The sequence below is a fragment of the Lissotriton vulgaris genome, chromosome 6, assembly GCF_964263255.1.
Source record: "Lissotriton vulgaris chromosome 6, aLisVul1.2, whole genome shotgun sequence".
NCBI classification, from domain to species: Eukaryota; Metazoa; Chordata; class Amphibia; order Caudata; family Salamandridae; genus Lissotriton; species Lissotriton vulgaris.
Genome location: NC_141694.1, coordinates 846,465,484 through 846,491,812, shown reverse-complemented (window position 1 = coordinate 846,491,812; position 26,329 = coordinate 846,465,484).

Here is a 26,329-nt window from a genome sequence, read left to right as displayed (position 1 = left end):
TTACTGAATTATGAGGATACAGAAGAGCAGCTTGCTGGGCCACTGGGTCCTGAGAGGAGGGGTGCGCCCTCCCCAGTGGGTAGCAGTGTCGCTGCCCGAGGTCTGTCCCCAGAAGAGTTGGCAGACAGAAAAGAAAACAGGATGCATGAAATGGAGATGGCCAAGCTCAAATTGAATGGGCAACTGGAGCTAGAAAGCAAGAAGATGGCTCTAGAGGAAAAGAGATTGCAATTGGAGCATGACAACGTTTTGAGGGAATTGGATCTGAAAGCCAGGAGCCTAGAGATTACTCCCTCTGGAAGCAGCACGCCGTCAGCACCTGGGGAAGGTAGAGTGTACATCCAAAAGGTGTGGTTAAGGAGTTTTTTAAGAATGATGATATTGGGCAGTAGTTCAGAGCCTATGAGGCAGCCATGTCTTCCCACCGGGTCCCTGAGAGAGATTGGGGAGCGGGGTTGTGGGGAAGGTTCCTTAGTGAGGGACGGGACACACTGTTGAACTTGCCTTCTGAAGTCCATAATTCCTATAGCCACATGAAGGATGCACTCATGACTAGGTATGGTTTGACCCCTAAACTCTATAGGCAGAGGTTCAGGAAGTGCAAGAAGATAGAAAGTAATACTTGGGTAAAGTATGTCACGTTCTTTTGCAGAGCATTGGATGGTTGGGTAAAGGGCAGCAAAGTTAATGATTTTCAAGGTCTCTTGGATTTGATTGCATGGGAGCACTTGTCTGATAATTGTTTTCCAGAGCTGCACCAGCACCTGATTGATAGCAAGCTGACTAACCCTAGGAAGCTTGCTGAGGAAGCGGACCGCTGGGTCAGTACCAGGGTCCAGGAGGGTCATGTGGGAGACTCAGCCAAAGGTGGGCAGGGTCCCCAGCAGAAGAGTGGGGGGAACAGGGGTAAATAGAGGGAGTTCTGCAGAGGGCCCCAAAGTAATTCCCAAGGGAACCAAGGGAAAGGTTCCCTACCTCCCCCTGAGAAAAAGCCAGTGGTCCCGACAGGTAATCCTGTTCCACAGGGACCCCTGAAATGTTACAGATGTGGGGACCTGGGTCATAAGGCGACTGATACCAGGTGCCGCCTGTTTCGAAAACCAGCACCCACTGGTGCTCCGCCCCGGCAGATGGCTAGTGTAGCCTTTGGGGAGGAGGTGGAAGTCCAAGATGGGTGGGGTACCGCAGAGATGTCCCTTGTCTCTTTAGGAGACTGTGAGGTGGTCCCAGAGAACCAACTGCCCAACAGCACTAAGAAATATGGGCAGTGGGTGACCATCAATGGCCAAATGGTGGAGGCTCTTAGAGACACAGGAGCCAGTGTGACAGCCGTCATGTGTCACCTGGTGTCTCAAGAGGAGGTTGTCCCACATGCATTCTGTTGAGGTGTTAACGCCGACAACACAGAGAGTCATTGTCCAATGGCTCAGGTTCCCTTTGAGTGGGGGGTCTCTGGTACTCTTCAGGTAGCTGTGACGCCCGCCATGCCTGTTGACTGTTTGCTGGTGAACGATTTGGAGAGCTCACCTTGGGAGAAGGTGGAGAAGAGTACTCACCGGAGGATGGTGGGTCTGCTTGACTGGGCGTGCGTAACCACCCGGTCAATGACAGCCAGTAGGGGTGCTCAAGAGGACCTGGAGCCTGAGAGGGAGGCCCAGGAACCTGCCTTAGAGAGAAGTGGCAGGGGTCGTGGGAAACCGGACCCTGAAGTTCCCACGGCCCAGGAGGAGGAAGACCCTGAGGGGGATGCCCTGGAGCCTACCAGGGAACAATTAACTGAACTGGGGGACCTGCCTGAGCTGACCCATTGGCAGCAAGAAGGAGGCCCCTCCAGGGAAGATTCCTGTAGGGAGCAGAGAGAATGGCCTTCTCTTGAGGGCTTGCGGCAGCAGGCTGCAAGCCAGGCAGCAGGTGATCAGTCTGGGTCACATTGGATCTACTGGGAGAATGGCCTCCTGTATAGTGAGCCTAAGGTTGCTGAGCCTAGGTCAGCCCATGTGCTGGTGGTACCCCAGCGCTTCAGAGCCTTCCTACTGGGGCTGCTCATGATGTGCCATTGGCAGGACATTTGGGGCAGGACAAGACCTTTGAGAGGCTTGTCACCACTTTCATTGGTCCCAAATGCGTAAGAGTTCAGACACTCATTGCAGGACCTGTCATACTTGCCAGGCAAGTGGAAAGGTGGGAGTGGGAGGAAGCAGAAGGCTCCTCTCCAACCATTCCCTGTGGTCAGTACCCCCTTTGAGCGGTGGGGATTGACATTGTTGGGCCACTGGACCCCAAGACAGCCATGGGCAACAGGTACATCCTGGTTTTGGTGGACCATGCCACCCAGTACCCGGAAGCCATACATCTGAGGACAGTGACGGCACCCCTGGTGGGACAAGCACTGATTGGAATTTTCTCTTGAGTAGGTTTCCCTTGAGAGGTTGTGTCTGACAGGGGCACCAACTTCATTTCTAAGTACATGAAGTCCCTGTGGCAGGAGTGTGGGATAACTTGCAAGTTCACCACTCCTTACCACCCCCAAGGAAATGGGTTGGTTGAAAGGTTCAACCGAACCCTGAAGGGCATGATTATGGGTCTTGAGGAACCCATGAGGCATAAGTGGGACGTCCTGTTACCATGCCTGTTGTTTGCATACCGGGAGGTGCCGCAGAAATCTCTAGGGTTCAGTTCCTTTGAGCTTCTCTATGGACACCCGGTCAGAGGACCTCTGAGTCTGGTCAAGGAAGACTGGGATCAATCTCCCAGGAAACCTCCCCAGGATGTATATAGCTACATGCTGGCCTTCAGGAACCAGACTAGGCGTTTCAGGCAACTCGCTGAGGTGAATCTGGAAGCCAGCCAGGAGGAGATGAAGCGGTGGTACGACCAAAATGCCACTCTGGTGGAGCTTCAACATGGTCAGAAAGTGTGGGTCATGGCCCCAGTGGAGCCCTGTGCGCTCCAGGATAAGTGGATCGGACCATTTGAGGTTGTGGAGCTCAAGAGTTCAGTTACCTACTTGGTGGACTTGCGGTCTCCCAGGAACCCCTTGAGGGTCCTGCATCTCAACCGCCTTAAGCCCCACTTAGAGAGGTCTGAAGTGGGCATGCTCTTGGCGACCAATGCTGGAATGGAAGAGGAGACTGAGCCTCCTCCTGACCTCCTGACGGCCACAGAGCAAGATGGGTCAGTGGGTGGTGTTAACCTCTCTTCCACCCTGACCCCTGAGCAACAGAATGACTGCCGCCAGTTGCTGGGACAGTTTTCTGATCTGTTCTCTCTGGTTCCTAGTATCACAGATTGGTGCGTCCATGATGTGGATACAGGAGACAGCTTACCTGTGAAGCACAAGTCTTAAAGGGTAAATGACAGGGTAAGGGCTTGCAAGAAAGAGGAGGTTTCAAAGATGCTTGCACTAGGGGTGATTGAGTCATCCAGCAGTCCTTGGGCCAGCCCAGTAGTCTTGGTACCGAAGGCTGCAGCGCCGTGTGCCACACCCGAACACCGGTTCTGTGTGGTGTACCGAGGGCTCAATTCGGTCAGGAAGACCGACGTGCACCCCATCCCCAGAGCTGATGAGCTCATTGATCGGTTAGGGGCTGCCCAGTACCTCAGCACGTTTGACTTGACGTCTGGGTACTGGCAGATCGCCTTGACTGATGGGGCAAAGGAGAGGTCAGCATTCTCCACACCAGATGGGCATTTCCAGTTCCGGGTTATGCCCTTTAGGATGAAGATTGCCCCTGCCACCTTTCAGAGGTTGGTCAACCAGTTGTTGGTTGGACTGGATGAGTTCAGTGCCGCCTACCTGGATGACATTGCAGTGTTAAGTGTTGTTAGACCTGGCATCTTTGGCGTGGTTACCCCTATCTTTTTGCCTCTACCTCCTGTATTTTTGATACTGTGCTGGATTTCGTTTTTGCTGGTTTAGATGGTTTGGACAGTCTGCCACTGCTGTTCAGTGCCAGAGTGTAAGTGCTCCCTGTGTAAATTGTTATTGTGATTGGATATACATGATTGGCATATTTGTATCACCAAGAAGTCGCTAGTAAAGTGCACTGGGTGTGCCAGGGCTGGTGATGACAAATGCTACTAGTGGGCCTGCAGCACTGATTGTGCCACCCACATGAGTAGCCCCAAAATGGTGTCTCGGGCCTGCCACCGCAGTGCCTCTGTGCAGACTGTGAACTGCCATGTCCTCCTGGTCCCCACTGACCAGGCCTAACCCTTCCCTTTTTGTGCACATTGGTCACCCCTATGGAAGGCCCAAGGTACCCCCCTGGGCAGGGTGCAGTGTATGTGAAAGGTAGAGCATGTACTGGTGCAGGTGACATGCTCTGGTAGTGAATTACAGCCATTTTAGTTTTTCACTATTGTAAGGCTATCTTGCTCCATAGGTTAACATGGGGGATGCTGGCTACAGTGGCTACCAGCATATCTTCCCATAGGAACAAGATAGGACATACGAATCTACTATCCCTGAACTCAGAATTTAATAACACATCTTTTAGGAAAGGTTGTTTTTAAATCCTGTGTTTGAGAATAGCACTTTTAGAAAGTTGCTGTTCTCTTGTCTGACCCTTCTGTGTGCCTTGGCCTGTTTGTGTATTGACTGTCTGGTTTGAGAGTGAGAGGGGCAGGGGATTCCCCAGGAGGCTGGCCGAGTCAGCCCTAGGCTGAGAGACTGCATTAGCAACTTGAGTGGTGGGAGGAGATAGCACCTAGGCCTGAATATGGCTGTGCCTGCCTTCCACAATGCTGGCTCCACCTCCTGCTGGGCGGCTGACGACCCTGTCCCTCACTCTGAAAGGAAAAGAGAAGCCAGGAAAACAAAGTGCTCAAGAAACACCCAGAACTGGTTCAGACCGGGCTCAGGGCCCACTTGCACAAAGAGAACAAAGACTTTTAGGGGTATAAGTACAGGACCCCTGACAACAGAAAATTAGATCATCCTGGAATCAAGAAGGAACCTCTGCCAAGGAGAAAGCTGAATCTGAAGAAGGAAGACTTTCTTGCTGTTGCTCTGCTGGACTGACCTGCTGTTGCTTTGCTGCCAAGGAGAGGGGAAGGACTTTGCTGTTGTGCTGTGTCCCTTGTCTTGAAGGAATCTCCAAGGTACCTGAGAAGAGCTGGCTCCCTGTTTTTGAAGTCCAGGAACAAAAGAACTTCACCCCCAGCTTCCCTGAACTCTGCTGAGAGAGTTCTGTCCTTCCTAGATGCTTGAGCCAGTTGTGGGGTCTCTGGAAGTTGTACCTGTGCTGGGAAGCTGGAAACTAAGTTTTGAGAGACTTTGCTACAGAAAAGTTATCGCATCGCTCACTGCGGAGCGCATCCCCAACTGTGCAAAGAAATTCCCGCCCAGAGCCATCGCATCGAGGAGCTGTGAGAGAGAGAAACCCGCGGGATCGCGCATCGTTGCCCCGGAGATCGCCACAGCCCCTTCGAAATCATCGCATCAGGCCTTTGCGAGAACAAACTTCCTACGGAACCTACGCACCGGAATCCATACAAGTGGCCTTCCTCCCCATATTGACCGGATTTGTCGCAACACGCCTGCTGCTGCAGTGGGGCTGTCGCATCGCCTCCCCAGGGTCTCAGGAGCAACACATCGCTTGTTTTCCACCGCACCAGCTTCTGCTTTTGGAACTTTGTCACAACTAAAGGTACTGTGTCTGAAACGTGACGCAACTGTGAAATTTTCACGCAACTGTGGATTATTTTATCGCAACCTAAAGAACTTTTATTGCAACCGTAAGAACTCTTTTAAAACCATATTCTTGAACTTAGTATTTTGGATTTTTGTCGTTTTGGTCTTGTGTAGTTTAGATTAAATACCTTTATTTTTCTAAACTGTTGTGGAGTCAGTTTGTGGTGTTTTCACTGTGTTACTGTGAGTGTTGGTACAAATATTTTACACATTGCTTCTGATTAGCCTTGACTGCTCGTGTCAAGCTACCTAGAGGGTGAGCAGGGGTTATCTCAGAGGGGTTCCTCCTTACCCTGACAAGAAGCAAGGGTCCCTATTTGGACAGTGGTACCTACCTCTGCCAACTAGAGACCCCCAGTTCTAACAAGTGTCACTTGGGTAGAACACCTGTGCCATCTCTGGGAAGTATTGTTGGCATTGCGGAAGGCAGGCCTCACGATCAAGGCAAGTAAGTGCCAGATCCGGCAGGGTTCTGTGGTGTACTTGGGACACCAAGTTAGGAGCGGCCAGGTGGCGCCCCTACAACCCAATATTGAAACCATCCTGGCTTGGGAACCCCCCAAAACCCACACAGCTGTGAGGGCCTTTTTAGGACTCACAGGGTACTACAGGAGGTTTGTCAAGGGGTATGGCAACATGGTTGCACCCTTGACAGTGCTGACTTCCAAAAAGCAGCCCAAGAAAGTTATTTGGACTGACACCTGTCAGAAAGCTTTTGAGGCCCTGAAAGCTGCCATGTGCATGGCGCCTGTGCTCCTGGCACCCAACTTCTCCAAAGAGTTCATCGTTCAAACAGACGCTTCAGAGCATGGTGTGGGGGCTGTTTTATCACAGATGAATGAAGAGGGTCTATATCAACCTTTAGCTTTCATCAGTAAGAGGTTACTTCCACGGGAACAGAGGTGAAGTTCTATTGAGCGTGAGGCATTTGCTGTGGTCTGGGCACTGAATAAGTTGAGACCATACCTGTTTGGGACTCACTTCCGGGTTCAGACAGACCACAGGCCCCTCAGATGTTTGATGCAGATGAGGGGTGAGAATCCAAAACTGTTGGGGTAGTCCATTTCCCTACAGGGTATGGAGTTTACGGTGGAACACCGCCCTGGTACAGAACAAGCCAACGCTGATGGTCTGTCCAGATTTTGCTGCCTTAGTGATGAGAACTCCCAGGTGGTAGGGTAGTTCTCCCCACTTTTCAGCTGGAGGGGACACGTGTTAAACCTGGCACCATTGGCTTGGGTCTCCCTTTCATTTTTACTGTTGCCGCATGTGTTTTTGCTGGTGTTAGATGCTTTGGACCCTGTGCCACTGCTGACCAGTGCCACAGTGCGAGTGCTCCCTACTGTAAATTGATGTATTGATTAGTGGTTCCATGATTTGATATTTGGTTTACTTGTCAGACTCTAGTACAGTGCACTGAGTGTGCCCAGGGCGTGTAAATCCAAATGCTGCTAGTGGGCTTGCAGCGCTGGTTGTGCCACCCACCGAAGCAGCCTTGTAAAATGTGTCTAGGGTCTGCTATTGCACAGCCTGCGTGCAGTCTGGTTCTGTCATGCTGACTGGGCAAGTGCACCCACTTGCCAGTCCCTAAACCTTCCCTTTTCTTCATATTAGTCACCCCTATGGAAGGCCCAAGGGCAGGGTGCATTGTAAGTATAAGGTAGGACTAGCCCTGATGTATTTGACATGTCTAATAGTGAATTACAGCCATTTTAGTTGTTTTTCACTATTGCAAGGCTACCTGTTCTCCATAGGCCAGAATGGGCTGTTAGAATTATTACACTTTATAATCCTAGCAGACTCAGAGAACATGGTAGAAATTCGAGTTTAGTATGCCTGGACTCAGAATAATAAAACACATCTTTTAGTGAAGTTTATTTTAATATTCTGTTTTTGCAGATATCACTTTTAGAAAGTAGGTATTTGCTTGCCTAACCATTTGAGCCTGCCTCTGCCAGGTTGTATATTCTCTGTCTGGGTTTGTGTGTGACAGGGCTGGGGAATTACAGGAGACAGGCTGGGGCAGCCCGGTGGTGAATAGGGAGATCTGCATCTAGATGGGAGGGAGGAGTTGCACCTGGGACCTGAATAGGGCTGAGCCTTCCCTCTACAATGCTGGCTCCACCCCCTGTGGTGTGTCTGATGTCTCTGCCCTGCACACTGAAAGAAGAGAAGGAAGACTGTCAACAAAGTGCTCCTGGACTGTACTTGCCTTCCACAATGCTGGCTCCACTTCCTGTGGGGCGTCTGCTGTGCCTGCCCTGCGTGGTGAAAGAAAAGGAGAAGTCTGTTAAACAGAGTACTTCAGACCTGGCTTTAACTGGGCACAGGCCCCTCTCCCCTCTCCCCTCAGAGAACAAAGGATTTAGGGGTATAAGTATTGGGACCCTGATCCCATGAAATTAGATCACTTCTGGACTTACAAGACGAAACCTCTGCTGAGGAGAAGGTACCTGTAGAAACTGAGGAGAGACTATTCCCAAGCTGAAGTGCTGCTTGGGGAATTGGCCTGCAGTGGTTGCCTGACTGCCAAAGAGAGGAGAAAGAACTTTGTGGACTTTTCTTTCAACTTGTGTAAAGATCTCCAAGGGCCTGGAAGAGAGCTTGCACCCTGACCGAAGTCCCAGGACCAGTGGACTTCACCAGCCTTTGTGAATTGCTGCTGAAAACAAGTGGCTACAGAGGCAGGGAGCTGTGACCGACTCTCTCGACCAGCCTGGTGTCTGGTAGGCACCGCACCAAGCAACGTCCACCTCAAACAACGCAAGCTCTGCGCTCACCGATTCTGTCCTGACGCCGTCAACGAGCCGTAGCCTGCAACGCGATTGGAAGGACACCACGACGTGCAATGCCTCGCTACACCGAATCGAACTGGTCTGACCGACGCGGTCACTGCTGCTGACTTCGAGTCCTGTGACCACACCGGAGTTGGGCACTGCCTCGCACGTTTCGCGACACACCAACCGACTCGCACCGCTGTCCGGACTGATCGACGCCAGCTCCCGAACTCCGGCCCATTTGCCGCACCGCAAGCTGCAAGCACCGCATCGAAGTACCGTCTCGCCCTGCAACGCAAGCCTTGGATCCACCGACTCTGTCAACGGGCTGCTGCCTGCACCGCATCGAGGGACAAAGCGTCTGGCAACGCTTCCTTTCTGCACCGCGAAGATCACCGGAACCGGCTCACACATCCGTGCCAGCCACCCTAAGTAAAAGGTACTGTGACTGAGTCTGCCGACCATTTGAGTGGGCCCGTACTGAGGTGGTCTGCTGGATTTGCTAGACTCTGTTATTTTTAACAAAGCTGTAGCACGTCCGGGCTAACGACTTGCACAGAACTTTGTTGTAAGCCTTTTTAACCAGAACTCTTGAAATCTAATAGTACTGTGGATTCTTTTGCCGTTTATTGGTCTTGTGGTAACTCTATATAAAGTATACTTATTTTTTATATAAAACCTGTGTGGTGTCCATTTGTAGTGTTGTCACTGGGTTACTGTATGTGGTCACAACTGCTTAACTTACATCGCCTCTGAAATAAGCCTTGACTGCTTGCGCCACGCCGCATAGAGGGTGAGCAGGGGTTATTTTGAGAGAGTAATTCCCTTGCCCTGACTAGAGGAGAGGGTCCCTGTTTGTCACAAGTACCTACCTGTGCCAATGAGAGACCCCCAATTCTAACAAAGCTCATTCTAACAAACCTGGCCCTGACACAGGACCTTGTGACAGATGGACAAGTAGGCGTTCCGAGTGCATTGAGACCAATATTGTTATCCTTAATGAGCGGCTCTCTCAAACAGCATGAGCTGCAAGCACAACAACTGCTATGGTGACCACGCGCTAGCAGGCCATCCAAAAAGCAAGAAACAACCAAACCCAAGTATGGGCCACAAGATGCTGTTGATGAAAAAGCGGCAGCACATAGCAAGTAATGCAGACATACAGGGCACACAGCACAGCCAGGAACTGTACCACCAGAGGATCCCAGCTGCCTTTCCTCATAAGAATGTGAGAACTTGAGTGAAACATCCCAAGTAATAATGTACTGGTAAGGACGTTTTGTGCACCTAACTGATGCTGCCCAGTGCTGAGATTGATGCAGCAGAGTTCAGTAGTGTAATGAAACTTGTGGAGCCCCCCCTACAAAGTACATGGAGGTCCCAACCAGACCCAGTCAGGAGCTCTCAGGCTAGGGGCCTCCGCCCATGCACAGTGCCAGAGGTGCTTCCCTGGAGCTTGGGCCTCACCACACTGCAGGAGCCGATGTTACACCATTAGCAGAGATTGAAATGCTGACCTGTCAAAAACGTAGTGAAACTTTGAGGCCTTCAACTCTTGAAACTCAAGGCACCAGGAACCTAGTGCAGCCATGCTACCTACCACTAATACCCCTGGGAGACATGAACTAGACGACAATCACAAAGAAGTAACCTGTGAGGGTTAACTTCTGTTTCTAAACTCAATTCTCCAAGCAAAGGAGCAATGAGCATACAGGTGGAGGGAAAGATACACTCATAACGGAGGTTCTGTGTTTAACCTGTCTCGGTATTGTTCTTTTGATTCTGAGTTTCTGTTTCTGTTATATAGTCATGTGCAACATCAGGCTTGGTGAGCTACTGGGGGCTCCTGTTGTTGCCTATTAAACATGCTTTGTTTCTAAACCCTGTACTTACCAAGTGCCAATTGTAGAAGCATAGTTTTATGCTTTATGTTTCGTTTCAGCTTTCTTTTAATAGTTATCGTAGGAGTACATTATAATCTTGAGTAGCCTGCACTCACTTACATTCTGTGTGACTAATTTAGAACCGAAAGGGTTAATGCCCAAGATGTCGTAAACTTTTATCTTACAATGCATGTCATGTGTATTAGGAATGTAAGTGACAACTCTGAACTTCACCTTAACACCCAAGAATAATCGACCATTAAATGTGTTTGTGAGACAGTTTATAATATCATTGTCATTATACTGTAGTAGATAGAGCTTGGGTATTCATAATATTGTGGAAAGTAAAATAACATGTTTTTTGTGTCACAGAGTAGCTGCAATGAAATAAATGTAATGTTAATTTAGCCAAAGCAGTAGGCCTAAGTTGTAATTCTAACTCATTTCCCTGACTAGCATTTAAAGTTTTTTTGCTTGTACTGTGAAATGTTGCATGTATTTGTGTTCCCACTGCAGGTGGACAAGACATCGTTAGTTTAGAGAAGGAGCCTTTGTTTAGTGGATAAGTTAGGCCTGGTAAGGATTGCGATAACTAAGACGGAATTAATTCTCTTGGGAGACAGAGATGGAAAAAGGACATGAGGGAAGTTTACCAAGTGAAGCAGAAGGTGGACAAAGGACTATCTGAAGACTTCCCGGATAATGGAAAATTACTTTACAGTTGTGATATGCCGGTATTGTATGGCTGCTTTATACTAATGAAGTTACGGATAGCTGACACTCTTCTTGATGACTTTCCGAGGTACAGACCTCTCTTGGTGATTGTGGCACTGGTCTACATGACCACTGTTAGAGTTTCTTTTTTTGAGGATTCTGACGACTGTCACCTTTTTATGCTTTCCTTGAACCTTGTTTAGTCTAGATTTCCCTTTTCGTAGTGTAGGGATAGTTAGGGAACTTAGGGACTATTTCTTCCAAAGAATTCAATGTAATCTAACTTACATGTTTGCCTCCTAATGCCTCCTATGTGGCAGTAACGGAACTTATAGTTTTCTTTTTGTTATATAGGGTGAATAGGTTTCGGAGATGTGGCTTCATCCTATTTTCTCTGTATTTCTATACTATCATTGTTAAATTTGGGGGTCTCTAGTTGGCACAGGTAGGTACTTGTGACAAATAGGGACCCTTGACTCTAGTCAGGATAAGGGGATTACACTCCTAAAATAACCCCTGTTCACCCCCTTGGTAGCTTGGCAAGAGCAGACACGCTTCTCTCAGAGGCAGTGTGTAAAGCATTTGTGACCACATACAGTAACTATGTGACAACGCTACAAATGGACAACACACAGGTTTTATATCAATAATAAGTATACTTTATATAGAGTTACCACAAGACCATAAACGACAAAAATACACAATACTGTTACTTTAAGATGGTAGATTTAGCTTAGTTTAGTTCAGTTCTCAAGATGCATTTGCGTCAATGTACCTTACGATGCGTTGCGCTTCCACAACAAGCAATGTTGCAGCGATGGAAATGCAGTGAAGTTCGGGTGTAAAGAAATAAAGATGACGCTCTTTCCTTGGTGCGACACGCTTCCCAATGATGCAGCAGAGTCTGCAGCGACGTTGGTCCTCTTCTCCGGCGATGTGAGATACTTTACAAGATGCGAGACGCGACTGGCCCTGCAACAAGCTTCCCAGCGATGCGGCGGCGTCTGCGGCGACATCGATCCTTACTACTGGCGAGTCGAGCTGCTTCCACAATGATGCGAGCCGCGACAGGCCCTGCGACACTCTTCGCGGGGATGCAGCGGCGTCTGCGTCGATGTCGATCCTCTTCTCCGGCGATGAGCTGCGATAGTCCCTGCGACACGCTTCTCAGAGATGCGGCGGCGTCTGCGATGACGTCGGTCCTTCTATCCTGCGACAAACTTTCCCGGTGATGCGTCTGCATCTGCGGGGACGTCGATACTCTTCTCCAGATATACGGAGCGCTTTGTTTTGTAAAGCGGCAGCGGTGGTTCTGCGACACGCTTCTCGATCTTGAGTCGCGCTTCCAGCTCCTTGCGACACACAAATCCCCCACAAAGTTCAGCACAGCTGCAGGCACTTCAGAAAGACTTTTAGGAAGCTGGTGGGTCAAGTCTGTTGTACCTGAGACCTCAGCAGGAGGCAAGCTCTGTTCCAAGTCCTTGGAGATCCTTCACAAGTTGAAAGTAAAGCACACAAAGTTCTTTCTCCTTTCTTTGGCAGTCAGATAACCACTGCAGGCCAATCTCCCAAGCAGCACTTCAGCTTAGGGATAGTCGCTCCTCAGTTCCTTCAGGTTCCTCTCCTCAGCAAAAGTTTCTTCTTGTAGTCCAAAGTGATCTAATTTCATGGGATCAGGGTCCCAATATTTATACCCCAAAATCCTTTGTTCTCTGAGGGGAGAAGGGCCTTTGCCCAGTCCAAACCAGTTCTGAAGCACTCTGTTTACCAGACTTCTCCTTTCCTTTCACAGTGCAGGGCAGAAACATCAGACGCCCCACAGGAGGTGGAGCCAGTATTGTGGAAGGCAAGTACAGTCCTGGAGCACTTTGTTGACAAGACTCCTTCTCTTCTTTCAGTGTGCAGGGCAGAGACATCAGCCTCTCCCCAGGGGGTGGAGACAGCATTGTGGAAGGAAGGCACAGCCCTATTCAAGGTTCAGGTGCAACTCCTCCCTCCCATCTAGATGCAGTTCTCTCTATTCACCTCTGGGCTGACTCATCCTGTCTCTTGGAATCTCCCAGCCCTGTCACTCACAAAACCAGACAAAGGAATACACAACCTAGCAGAGGCAGGCTTGAAAGGTCTAGGCGAGAAAATACCTACTTTCTAAAAGTGGTATATTCAAACACAGAATTTTAAAACTGACTTTACTAAAATATGTATTTTATTATTCTGAGTTCAGGCATGCTAAACTCAAATTTCTACCATGTTCTCTGAGTCAGTTAGGATTATAAAATGTAACAATTCTAACAGCCCATTCTGGCCTATGGGGAACAGGTAACCTTGCAATAGTGAAAAACGAAAATGACTGTAAGTCACAATTAGGACATGCCATACACATCAGGGCTAGTCCTACCGTATACTTACAATGCACCATGCCCTTGGGCATACTATATGGGTGACTGATATGAAGAAAAGGGAAGGTTTAGGGACTGGCAAGTGAGTGCACTTGCCCAGTCAGCATGACAGTATCAGGCTGCACGCAGGCTCTGCAATGGCAGACCTTAGACACATTTTACAAAGCTGCTTCTGTGGGTGGCACAACCAGTGCTGCAAGCCCACCAGCAGCATTTGGATTTGAACCCCCTGGGCACACTCAGTGCACTGTACTAGCGTCTGACAAGTAAACCAAATAGCCAAGCATGGAACCACTGATTAATACATCAATATACAATAGGGAGCACTTGCACTGTGGCACTGGACAGCAGTGGCACAGTGCCCAAAGCATCTAACACCAGCAAAAATACATGAGGCAACAGCAAAAAAATGGAAGGAAGACCCACGCCAATGGTGCCAGGTCTAACAATCATGCTTAGACTGATATATTTGAATCTATTTCAAAACCTACTTTACTACTACCTAGTTGTGGACCTGAGTTATATTTGAACTTTTTGTTTCTGCGTGGGTAAATTGAGCAGTTCCTTATCTCTTAGGCTGCTTAACAAGAACCATCGACCTTACGCAGAGGAGATAAGTATCTGCGCTAGCACATTCAAGACAAAGTCAAAGGTTTTGAGACAAGCTGACTTGACAACAGTAGCCTGACTGGCAGTGCAGTCCATTTTCTACTGAATTGGCGGTGGGGTAAAGGAGCTCAACAAATAAGTTCAACTCTGCCTTATTCATCAATAAGGAGACAACGTCTGCATAGCATTAAGTCAGCAGCATAGCTAGACCTTTCGCTGCCCGTGGCATTCCCTGCGTTTGGCCCCCCCCCCTCTGTGGCTGCATGTAAGAGTGGGGGGTGCTAGGGAATGCTGCGTTTACTGCCCTATGACTGTTACAGACATATTATTTCAGATTTAGTTCTGAGAAGTATTCTTGAGGTGTGTTAACTCTCATTATTAAGCACTGGCACATTTTGCACTGAAACATGTCTGCATAGCAGAGAGCCCAGACTACCCAGGAAATGGAAAATGTCCTTTGTAAACTGTGATAACTAATTGCTGTTGACGCCAAAAGATTTGATTCAGATTCACCTTCCGGAAATGGAAGCCCCTCAGAAGTCACTTGGGTTATGGGATTAGTGTATGGAAGTCGTTAGTAAATTATTGATGAGTCCATTGCAAAAATTATGTATCCAATTTTGAGACTAATATAAGCATAGATTTAAGGGGTCAAATAGTCTTTGGCTGTTTTTCAAAGAAAATAAGAGAACAATTGCTATGCTCCTGGTAGCTAACATTGTCTAAATTGATTGGTATCACCAAGGGAATAGAAAGGTCTATGTTTCATTTAAAGTTCTGAGGGAATTACCAAAATGAATGTGAGTCATATGCAATGGTTGAGAAGAAGGACAATAAGGATGAAAAGTGTATGGTCAAGCATAAAATGTGGCTAGTTACCAATGTAGTTCAAGAATGCATGGTGATATTAATTTGGTTGAATAGCTGTTGACAAAAGGTGCAACAAATGCAAAGAAAGTTATATTTTGCAGACGTGTCAATGTGTAATGTAAATAGTATCACTTGAAAATTTTTGCCAGTTTCCAAGGATAGTGTTGGATGTGTTAAGGGTTTTGCGTATATAATCTTACTGAACAAAAATGTGGCTCCTGTTGCTCATAGAGTATTCCCTTGAGTGAGTGTTAGGATACGAGATACGAAAGTGCTATAGGATAAAATGTGCATGAATGGTATCATAACTCCGTTGGATGCATCTCATTGGATTTTAAGTGATATGTTTTCTTATATCACTGTCATAAAATCGGGTGAGATAAGACTGTGTGTTTCGAATGGAGGTCTCTTAAGAAGACTATTGTAGCCTACGGTCATCCGCCCCCCCAAAATCCAAAAACATTTAGCACAGTTGGGCAAAGCTCTTCAGTACTATAGATCTCAAAGCTGCTTACAATTATGTGCCTTTCGCAGAACACTCATCTTTTAACTATGTTCATTATTCCTTTGGGGGAATCAAGTATTTGAGATTACCTCTTGGGCAAGTCTCTGCTGCAAGCATTTTTCAGAAACTCATAAAAATCATGTTCAAGGATGTTGCCATTAGATGCTGTTCAGGAGGCCAAGGGGCAGGCAACGGTTGGTAGGCCACAATCGTGGATGATGAGACCTTTTGTACCTGGTGACCTGGGGCTGGTCTTACTGTCGCTCTGCAAACTCAGCCTAATACAATGCTTTCTGCACTTGACTCACCTCATTCAAAAGAGCAACGCTGGGCTGCATTTGGCACTCTCATGACAGCAGGATCTAATCGGTCGCAGGGAGCTTCCCCGTGGCATAGGGTAGTCTTCCAAAGATCTGGGTGGCAGCTGGCCATACAGCATGTGGTTCAGAGGGTTGCAGCAGGAATGAAGGCTTTTGTCTGTGGCATTCTGGGGGTCACAGCTCGCTCCAACACTCTGGTGGGTACTTCACTCACAGCTCACTGCAACACTCCGGTGGGTATTTGAGTCAAGGCGCCGCTCACTCTGACACCCTTGTTAGTACTTGGTGCTGTTTCTTGAGTGCATCGGCCAAATGCACACAGAGGTTGATCCTTCAGTGCGACGGATGCCAGGCGTTATCTGTGGCACGCTTTCTCTTGCTCGCATTTGAACACGACACATGCGGACGTATTTAAGCTCTGGAGCACTGTGGAACCTTACTGGGACCGGTGAGCCACTTGGACTTGGGCTGGATGCATTGGATGCAGAGGTGGAACCTGGAGCAGGTAGTCCCAGTTCTTCAGGCCTCAGAGGCCTTGCTTGAAATTTGTTTCTGGTGAACAGATTCTCTGTTCTCAGGAGATCTTGATCTTCGAGAAGGCAGGCAGTCCTCTCAAGGTTTTGGAGGTCATTGAGCTGCAAGACGAGTCGTCTTTTGGCGCAGGATCATTGTGGCGGCAGACAGGCCAATAGGGCCGGGGCCAAGTCAATAGTTCTCTGCAGACTTTTCTTCTGGTGCGACTCTGTGGTGTCCGGCTCTTCTTAGATTGTCAGGAATTCAAGTTTAGGGTCTGGGGAAGCCACCTAAGCACTAGTTTAGATGTGTTATAATTGGAGTGACAGGAAGTGGCAAATGGGCCCCTTACCTGGGGGGTCTACGCTGTCTTTTATGCCCACCTCCTGTGGGAGGTGGACATATAGCCCTGATTGGATAAGCCCCACCATCCTCAAGATGGTGGGCACTGAAAAGTGTGCTTCACCTCGTCTACAGCACCGAAGGGGTGGATTTGGCAAAGGGGAGCATACCTCCTACTCTTGCTGAATGTTCCCGCCTGTTCTCTTGCAAAAAGGGAGCGAGGTTAGGAAGGGGGGTCCTGCTCCTTCTAAAGGGAGAGGCTGGGGTCATGTTACAAAGGCAGGAAGGTTTGTGAAGCTCCCTGCCACAGATGGCTCTTCCTGGCCAGCGGGAGGTGTAAAGAGCTCCACCCAGGAAAGGCATTGTTCTCAACCTCTGAGCGTGCAGGCACTCACCGCATGAGGTCGGAACACTGTCTGGTGGTAGCAGGCTGGCTTAGGCCAGTCGGTGACCGCACTGAGGGTTGGTAGGTTTCAGGGGATCCCTCTAAGAGGTCCTCTGTTGCAATTTTTATAAATCTGACACTGGAATACGTGCAGGTTTATTATGATGAGATGTTTGGTAGCAAACATCCCATACTTTAGGGAAGCCATCATGAAGCTAGGGAACTCGTAATGAGGAGTGTCCAGACCATGTGCTTACTATGGCTTCCTCGATCACTTACAATATCCAGGAATCCACAAGGATATTGTAGGGGTATACCTGCTCATGCAGATATGCCCTCACAGGAGATATAGTACACCCTGCCTTAGGGCTAAGTCCTACTAGAGGGGTGTCTTACCTACATCCCATGCAGTGTCTGTTAGTATGGCACATATGAATCTGTGCCATGTTGACCTTTTAGTTTTGTCTGCACCAAGACAAGCAGGCTGCAATGGCAGTGTGCATGTGCTTGGTGAGGGGTCCATTAGGGTGGCACAATTCGAGCTGCAACCCTTAGGGACCCTCTTTAGCCACAACGTCCTTATTACCAGAGGTACCTTTTACTAGAGACTTATTTGTGAGCTAAAGCAATGCCAATTGTGGAAACAATAGGTACAGTTTAGGGAAGGAGCTCTGGCATAGGGAACCTGGTTGGCAGCAACCCTGTGCTTTTGTAGTCGAAATTGCATCATTTTCCAGGCAAAAAGTGGGGGCTAACCATGTCCAAAAGAGGCACTTTCCTGCAGTTTTACTCGATGATGAAACTCATCAGCATATCCTTCCACCTCCATGCAAGTGGTTCCAGTTAACTGCTTGAGGGACTAGTTTACAACTAAAGTAGTCCTCTCTGTCTGCTCCTGTTGAGTTTCATGTTATTAAATGGCATGTGTTAGCACATTAAAGACAGACATTTTGGCTTTTCTAAAACTTGATGTAGTTTGTCTCATCTGATCCAAACTTCACCCTATTTACCAACAACGAATCAAGGGCCAGATGTACGACTATTAAGTTTTGCGAGTCGCAAATTGCGTTGAATGGTGACTTGCAATTTGCGACTCGCAAAAGTGAATATACAACAGCGTCTCAGACACTGTTAGCGATTCCCAATGGGGTTGCAAATTGCATGCCTCATTAGTATCCATGAGGCAAACACAAATGGCGACCCCATTGGGAATGGCTAGCACTTCCAAGGATGGTGGGCTGCTGGGGTCATCAGACCACCATGTCTGGGACTGCTTTTTAAATAAAGCAGTTTTATGTTTTTTAAATGCAGCCCGTTTTCCTTAAAGGACAGGCCAGATATAGAAATAAGACGAAAGGCTTAAGTCCTACTTTTATGTCTGACCTGTCCTCGTTTTTGCTTCTGAAATTCTGGTCACCCTACCATATATGAGCCGGGCATATACCAGGTCTATATATGCTAGACCTGGTACTCTTGTAGAAAAGTATTTTCTGAAGAGACAAATCTATGCTCTGGTTTCTCATTCCCAACTTACTCTTCGGGACCTTTTAAAAAGTGGAACCTTAACAGCTCTCTATATGGCAGGAAAATGCTGAAAGGTGCTTGACAAGTAGAGCAATGTATAATTATATATATAATTATATATATATATATATATATATATATATATATATATATATATATATATATATATATATATATATATAACACAGTGTCCTAATTATATCAGTAGATGTATTTCTCAAAGCCAGACTAACCGAAATGTTTAACAGTTTTTAGTTCAACATTAATATGTAGAGGAAAACAGCTGCCGTAATTTTTATTTACTTTTTAATGCATTTATTTATGTATGTACAAAGTGCAGCAATCACCAAGGACAACATGGCGCTAGGAAGAGAACACCTGAAGAATACTATTCTGTTCCTCACAGAATAGACTATAATTGGTGGTTTGTCACAGGTCCTGTGGAAGTTCGATCCTGAGTTTAGGACTGCGGAAAGTGCAGAAACAAATATTTAGTCAAAGTTCTATGTCTAAATCATGATTTTGGGTGATCCAATTAAGAAATATATGTAATGGGCGTTATATGTAATCGATGGATGTGCCATAATGTACCTCCTACCACAGCTCCCAGATGTTGTAGGTTACTTCACGTCAGGTGCGACTCAACAAACAAATATATATATACATTTTTTAAAGGCTATGCAAAAATGCGGGACATGCCAGATTTAGAAACAAGTTGAAAGGCTTTAGTCCTACTTTTATGTCTGACCTGTCCTCGATTTTGGTTCTGAAATTCTAGTCACTCTACCATATATGAGACGAGCATCCTTCGAGTACAAATGTCTGCTGCTGTTACAGCCATGTCCGTGAAGGCACGAGGGCCTCCTTCAGTCATCAGGATAGCAATAGCGCGGGAGGGAGGGTCAGGTGGTGACCGTGACCGAACGTAAAGGTCATTAACATTCACCGTCCCCTCAAGGCTACGTAATCAATCATGGAAAACACCTTTGCAAAAAGTAATCCCTCGCTTTAATCAGCGCCTCCGCGAAGTAATCAGATTGCAAGTGAGCCAGTCATGGCAGCTCATTGCATTAGCGACCGTGAATAATGTGAAATTAAGAAGCGGCTCTGCTGCTGAGGGTGCAGAATGCAAATGGCCCTGCTGTCACCGCAGCCCCGGCTCTCCTGGGACTGGAGCGGCTCGGAAGTTTGGACACGTAGACTTCAGAGGGAGGAATTGCTTCGTGAGGAGATGGCGTTCCGGTCCTTAACATGGCGGACGCACGCAGGCTAAGCCAGGCTTCTGACTCGCTGCTTCTTTTGTTGTCAAAGTGCTGCTGTTCCCATATTCCTAAAGAAGCAGCCAAACTACCGACTTGTTGTAATGAGAATTCAGTGGCCACAGGCCAGTGGCAAGTGGCAAGCAGAGGGCTCTCAATTTCAGCAGGAAGTGGGGGCCGGCAGAGAACAGCAGGTGCACGAGGCATCAGCAGAGTATGTTCGGGCTTCTAGTCAGTGTTTAATATGCTGTGATAATATTAATTAGAACAACAACAATAAAAAATAAACTATTAATGCTAATAATTGAATGGTCCAAAGTTTTTCTTAGTAGTCCACCGCCAATGCACGTGATGAATTCCATGGGTTGGTGAATAACAAGGCTGTCTACTTTTGACTCCTCTTCCTGCTTCTTACTTCCACCACTCAAAACTCCCTATCCCTTTAGTTTCAGTCTTGCTGGCTCTTTTTCAATGCTGTTTTTCCATCTTTCTCTCTTCTGTCTTCTTTTTCTGTCTTTCTCTCACTTGTTCTTGGTAAAAGTTTGATGATGAAATATGCCTCCTGGTCCCAAGAGAGAGTGCTGGTGTCCACCCTCAACTGCTGGCACAAATCAAGCACTGCTTGTAATCAGTGACATCTTAAGCGCTGGTGGCGTCCATGGCCGGATTGGCTGTAGTGGGCATCTAGCGTTTTCCTGGGAGGCTGAAAGGGTGGGGGCCGGTTTTGCAGCAGTGGGGCCAAGTTTGGTACTGGGGACTGGTTTTGCAGTGGTGTTGCAGTATCGGCCGCCAGTAACAAAAGCAGCTGTGCTCATACTTGCACCCCCCGTCCGGGGTGGGCAGATGGTGGGCTAGTGTGGAAGGCTGGTCTGACAAAATTGCCAGCGCTGCTTTGAGTACCCAGTACAGCCCTGGTGGAGCCTGGAGCGACAATCTTTGTTGGCTGCCCCCTCCCACCCCTGCAATGACCATCACGGATTTCCTCGCTACCATCCTCCAATTATAGCCCAATCTCTTGTTAGATCCCTTCTCGCATTTATTTATTTTACAGTGCTACTTATCCCAATGTAGAGTGTCAGAGCACTTTGCCTTGCAAATACTTTGTACAGTGTGGACAATGATTTGCACAAGTGTGTAAATCAATGTATAGGAAATGTTACTTATGACTACAAAGGACTGCAAGGTGTAAGTCTTAGATCGTCCTTCTCCTAGTAGGCATTATATGTTAAGAGTGCTTGGTCTGGAGAAACAAAGGGGAATATTTACACATTTTGCATGTAGTGAAGTAACCAAAGACGATGCACTGTGTTGCATGAAAAGGACAGAGCGCAGCAGCACCATATCTACTAAGATGTGGTGCTTTTGCTCTCTCCTCTTGTGCTGGTGTACGTTAAGCTGCCTTTCACCAATGCACATACCGTTGTACCAAAGTGCAAGGGTATTTGTGTCATGTCAAGCATAGTTTTCATACTGGAAGGGTGCACTTCCCGCACAATATTATATACTTTGACGAAGATTAACACTTTAACACTTTGTATGTGTGCCTTACAGTGCACCACACATGCAAAGTTGGAAAGGTTTGGAGGAAAAAAAATGTTCTCCAACTTTACGCCTGCCTCAAAAAGGCATAATTTTTTAATGCAGATCCTTTTTGACCAAGGTTAGTAGATAGCGATTAGCGATAAAATCCATAGGTGAGTGCATGGAAACATCCATTTACCACCCATGGTACTCCTCCGGCAGGTAAAATATCACATATTGATACTTGTGTTACTTTAGGGATACTTTTGAACACAATTCAGTATGTGTGCTCGGAAGTAAATCCCAAAACAACACTTTGCACCACGTTGGTGTCACTTTTGAGGTGCAAACCAGATGAAAAGTTTTAGGAAATCCCCTCTATAAACTCAGGATTTAGAACGCAACATAATGATTGGGAGTCTCAAACTAATAAAATCGTATTACTACCACAAGGAACCCTTTTCATTGGTCTTAGATTAGCGAAAGATTGAGGAAAAAACAATACGTTTGTGGCATAACAACCAGAGGTGCCGACTTTGGAACTGGGCATGTCTCAATGTTGGCTCGAGAGCTTAAGTGATTCTGGGCAAATTACTTAATCTCAAAAAATGTATGCGTCCTTGTGTAATGTAGCTGGTTCTCATGTGAAGCGCTCCAATACCTTCGGGTTGAGTTTGTGCTATATAAAACTGCAAAAAGAGAAGAAAAAAAATCTATGCTTGCAATTTGCATGCAGCGCTTTGATGCCAGTTCTTAGCTAAATGTGCTAAATTAGAAGAATTATAACATGAACTCCAAGTAACAAAATGATCTCTGTGATAAAAACAGTAACTCACTGAGCTTTCTACATAAAATACAAATCTGTGATCTGCATGTCACACATTGTGCTGTGCAGCTGGTACACTAACCATCAATATTACTTTATAGGAGTCCAAACTGTGACTAGGCCAATCACCAATCTTTCTATCAAGTGCATTAACCACTAGAGTTATCATGACGTCCTTACCACCTCATAAAAAATGCTGGGCACACAAAGATCGCTGCAGGTTATTCTTATCTCGCCTCACCCTTTTATTCAAAAAGTGTCCCTCCGAACCTGGCGCCTGGTGCAACAGCTCCAGCTGTACGGCCCTAAAGCCGGCACTGTCTGTAGTGGCCTGCTAATTACATATACATATCAGTGATCAGTACACTAACCCAATGAGATCTAAGTATGAAGAGACGATGGAGACATATAGGTAGGTTTTGTTGGGATCAAGTAAACAAACTATAGCAGGGCTCTTCATAGGATGAGGATCTATGAAAATGTTTTTAAAAAAATGCCTTGCAGGGAGGAAGAAAGTATGGCAGATCCAACATCTGGTGCCAAGTAGTGGTATTAGCCATGTTAGCTGCCACATCAGTGATAAATATGGCAGCACTGCTTTAATATTTGTAAATAAATGTTGCAGCATGAGCAACCAGCCCTGAAAAAGCGCAAGGCCTGGAGAACGACGACTCTCCTTACCATATTCTTCTTCCCCATCGAGACTGTGATCCCTATTATGCAAAGTGCTCCATTGTAATATATTTAGATTTGCACTATAAATGTCACTGACGTTCATATTATTAGCCGCTCCAGTCATAAGTGGTATACAAATGTACTCTCCTATCTGTCTGCCTCCCAACTTTATTTATGCTACTATGTCTGTGTGTCTCCTCAAAGGCAAAGTGACCAGTTTTGTTAGCTGTTATTTAGGTTTCATTTGCTGATATCTACCTGTCATGCCTATGCAGGTGGTGTTACAAACACAGCCTCTGGATGTGGGCCTCAGACCACTGCGTCTACCCCAAGGACCCGTGCCTGTACTGATCCCTCTGGGTGCTTTTAGTCCAACATCTGTGGTTCAGCAAGAGACACAGAGGTCTCATAGCTGCCCAGTGAATTCCCTTAAAAAATCAAATTTGTGTGAGAAAATACACCGGTAGTCATCTTGGGTAAAATTCCAGTGTGGCTATTAAACTCAACTTGCTATAGAGCAAGCTCCAGTTGTACAAGATATGGATGAGAAAAGATCTTGCTCCTGAGGTTCCCCAATCTTCGGCACTTTTCATGTTGTCACTCCTGAGCTGTTTGCTCTTCCTGACTCATCTTGCATTTGCCCTCGATAGGACACCTATCACTTAATCTGACCCTCCATGCAGTGCTTAATTTGTAAAATAATTTGTGTCAGGGCTCTGACCGGGAGGCCACTGCAGCTTGCACCACTCATCGCCCTTGTCATCGCTGCCAAAACAACTACTAACCATCTCTCTTGCGTGTAAATGCGATAGTTCAGATTATTTCTGAAGGAATGGCTGGGGAGGCAGGTATTTGCAATGTTAATGTATATTGTATTCCTAAACAACCATTTTCTGCTCATCTCTAAATTAGATGAGCAGAGCCACCATGTGGTAGACTGTGCTATGTATTGTGTTTACAATTAGGTGCCGGTGCCGAGCATCGGAAACCAATTAAGTGCCGGTGCTTAGCACCGGAAAGCCCCGGCTCAAATTAAGCAGGCTCCATGCCACATTATGTTCAGCAAGTAATACGTCTGTCATTACGAAGGCAAGACAAAAAAGAATAAGTGCTCTGTTTAGTGGTGGTCACTTTATTAGCTTCTTGGATCTGTCTTTATCGTATCATGCTTGCTATAGTTGTAGACATGGAGTTCCTACCCACATGCTCGACTCAAGGGTACAATCAAGATTGTTTAAACACAACAGTTTTTTGGTTCCTCAAATTTATCCCGCTCGTTTTTTTGCATTTGTCTGCCTGTTTTTGGGATTTGTACTGCAAGTCAGCCTTACTACTGGAGTCTCGCTTACAGTGAATTCAGGGTAATTGGATTGAGCATGCTAATAACCAGTGTTCCCTTTTTAAGATAACGGTGCTGCTGTGAACCTAGAGTAAGAGGATTTGGACCGGTAACACATGAACATAGGAGCACTCACATGTGCGGTCTGCACGTGTGAGACTGCTGAATTGCGCAGCCCATTATCTGCAGAAAGGTAGCCTGTCACAGAAGTGATTCTTCAGAGGCTGGTACTGACCTGGAATAGGGCCTATAGCGTGAGTGGGCATTCTTTACTGAATATCTGTCATGCTTACATAGTATCACACATTATTATGGGCCATAAAGTACAGATGCACTCTACTTAGGCCTACATGGTCTAGCAAGGTGTCACTGTGGATAAACATGTACCCTGAGTATGAATTTACAGTCCCTATCATCCAATATAAACATCTATGCACTTTATTATTTGTCATGTTTCCTTTGCTTGGCTCAGAATCGGATTTCAAGACTCTGTTACGCCTCAGGGCTAAGTTATTTACTCTGCACCTCAGCAGGGGAATCAAATGCCTCCCACACAATAGGGCCATTAACAGTGCTTTACGAGTTCCTGGAAACTGAAGGATTGGGATGGAAATCTGCATCTGTCGATTAGCTTGTCCCACTGTCCCGCTACCCAGGTCCACTGGTAGACCTATAAAGGCAACACAAGAGGGTCTCCCCTTTGAAGTTTGGTTCGAAATGGAAGAGGCAGCTGTGTCAGCTAGGTGCAGAGCTGATGCTCTCATGGGAGAGCTTTCCACAGATAACTTGAAGTCGCCATATTGGTTTTTCCCAGAATGCTGTGCATGATGATTGGGACAGTGGTGGATGGATGAAATTGCATCCTAGGATTTTATTTATACACTTCTTAGGGAAAAAACCCAAGGACAGGGCCCTAAGGACATAATCCAGTTGAGGGAATTGATCTGCTTTTGCCTCTGTCCGTGGATATATCACCACGGTCCTCTCATTATGAGTTCCCTGGATTTAGTTGCAGGATGCCGGGGGAGAATGGGAAGAATCCCTCATTCCAGCTGATATGCCCATACCCAAGACTGGGAAGTTTGAGTTATTTTCCTCAGAATGGGGAATAAAGTTATGTTCCTCAGAATGGGGGATAATATGTGAAAAAGTGCTTTTACTGATTAGAAAATAATGTTTATTTTGATGTGTTTAAGTTAACAACAATACGCTTCAATTAATATAACTAGGCTTCAAGTTAACAGTATTAGGCTACTGGTGCGGCACCCAGGAAGAGGCCCTGTTTGAAGCTAAAGGGGCTTCGGACCTGTTTCACAGGATCTGGGGGAAATGGTTTAATTTATTACCACCATGATTAAAGCTCTGTTGTCTGTTCTTAACCCTTGTCTTAACCCTGTTACCCTGAATATGGACCGGCATGTCAGGACCCGCCTCCCACGATTCCCATCTAATATTCTGTTGTGTGATTTGCTTGAGCTACACCCAATGAACTTTGTCTATTGTTTCAAATTCCAAATAAAGTTGATTATAAAAAAAACAGTATTAGGCTAAGTTAGCTCGCAATAATATCCATTTGAAAGCTGCAGAAAGGAAAGCACAATTCATTCTTATGAGATTGATTTTTCAATGTTTATATTCCTTTGTTTTTACTTTGCAGAAAGTACGCGAAATAGAGTTCATTTTCATGGTGATGTGTTTTTTGGTGTTTATTTTACTGAGCTGAAATATATTGATTTGTGTTCCTTAAGAGGGAAGGCATGAGCTGAGTATTGATATATTTGCAGTCTATTCAAAGGTATTTGAATGATTTGTTGTTAGCACTATGATCTCACTTCACAAAATGTTGAAAGCCTACCTTCCACTGTCTGAAAAACTTTAAAATGTGCCCCTTTTGGGATGTGCGCCAAACTCTTTCTTGCCTTACAAACTGAGCAGCTTCTAAGTGATTCTGCTACTGATTTACAGCCTGATTCATCATACTCACGTTTTGCGAGCCCCTAATAGCGATTCATAGCGAATCGCTATTAAGGACTCGCAAAACGGGATTCATGTAGGGATATGCAAAAAAAATGAGATTCTCCCCATTCTCCCCATTCATTCCTATGGGCCAAAAGGCCCATAGGAATGAATGGGGGGGTATTCCTTATTTGCGATTAGCAATTAGCTAATCGCA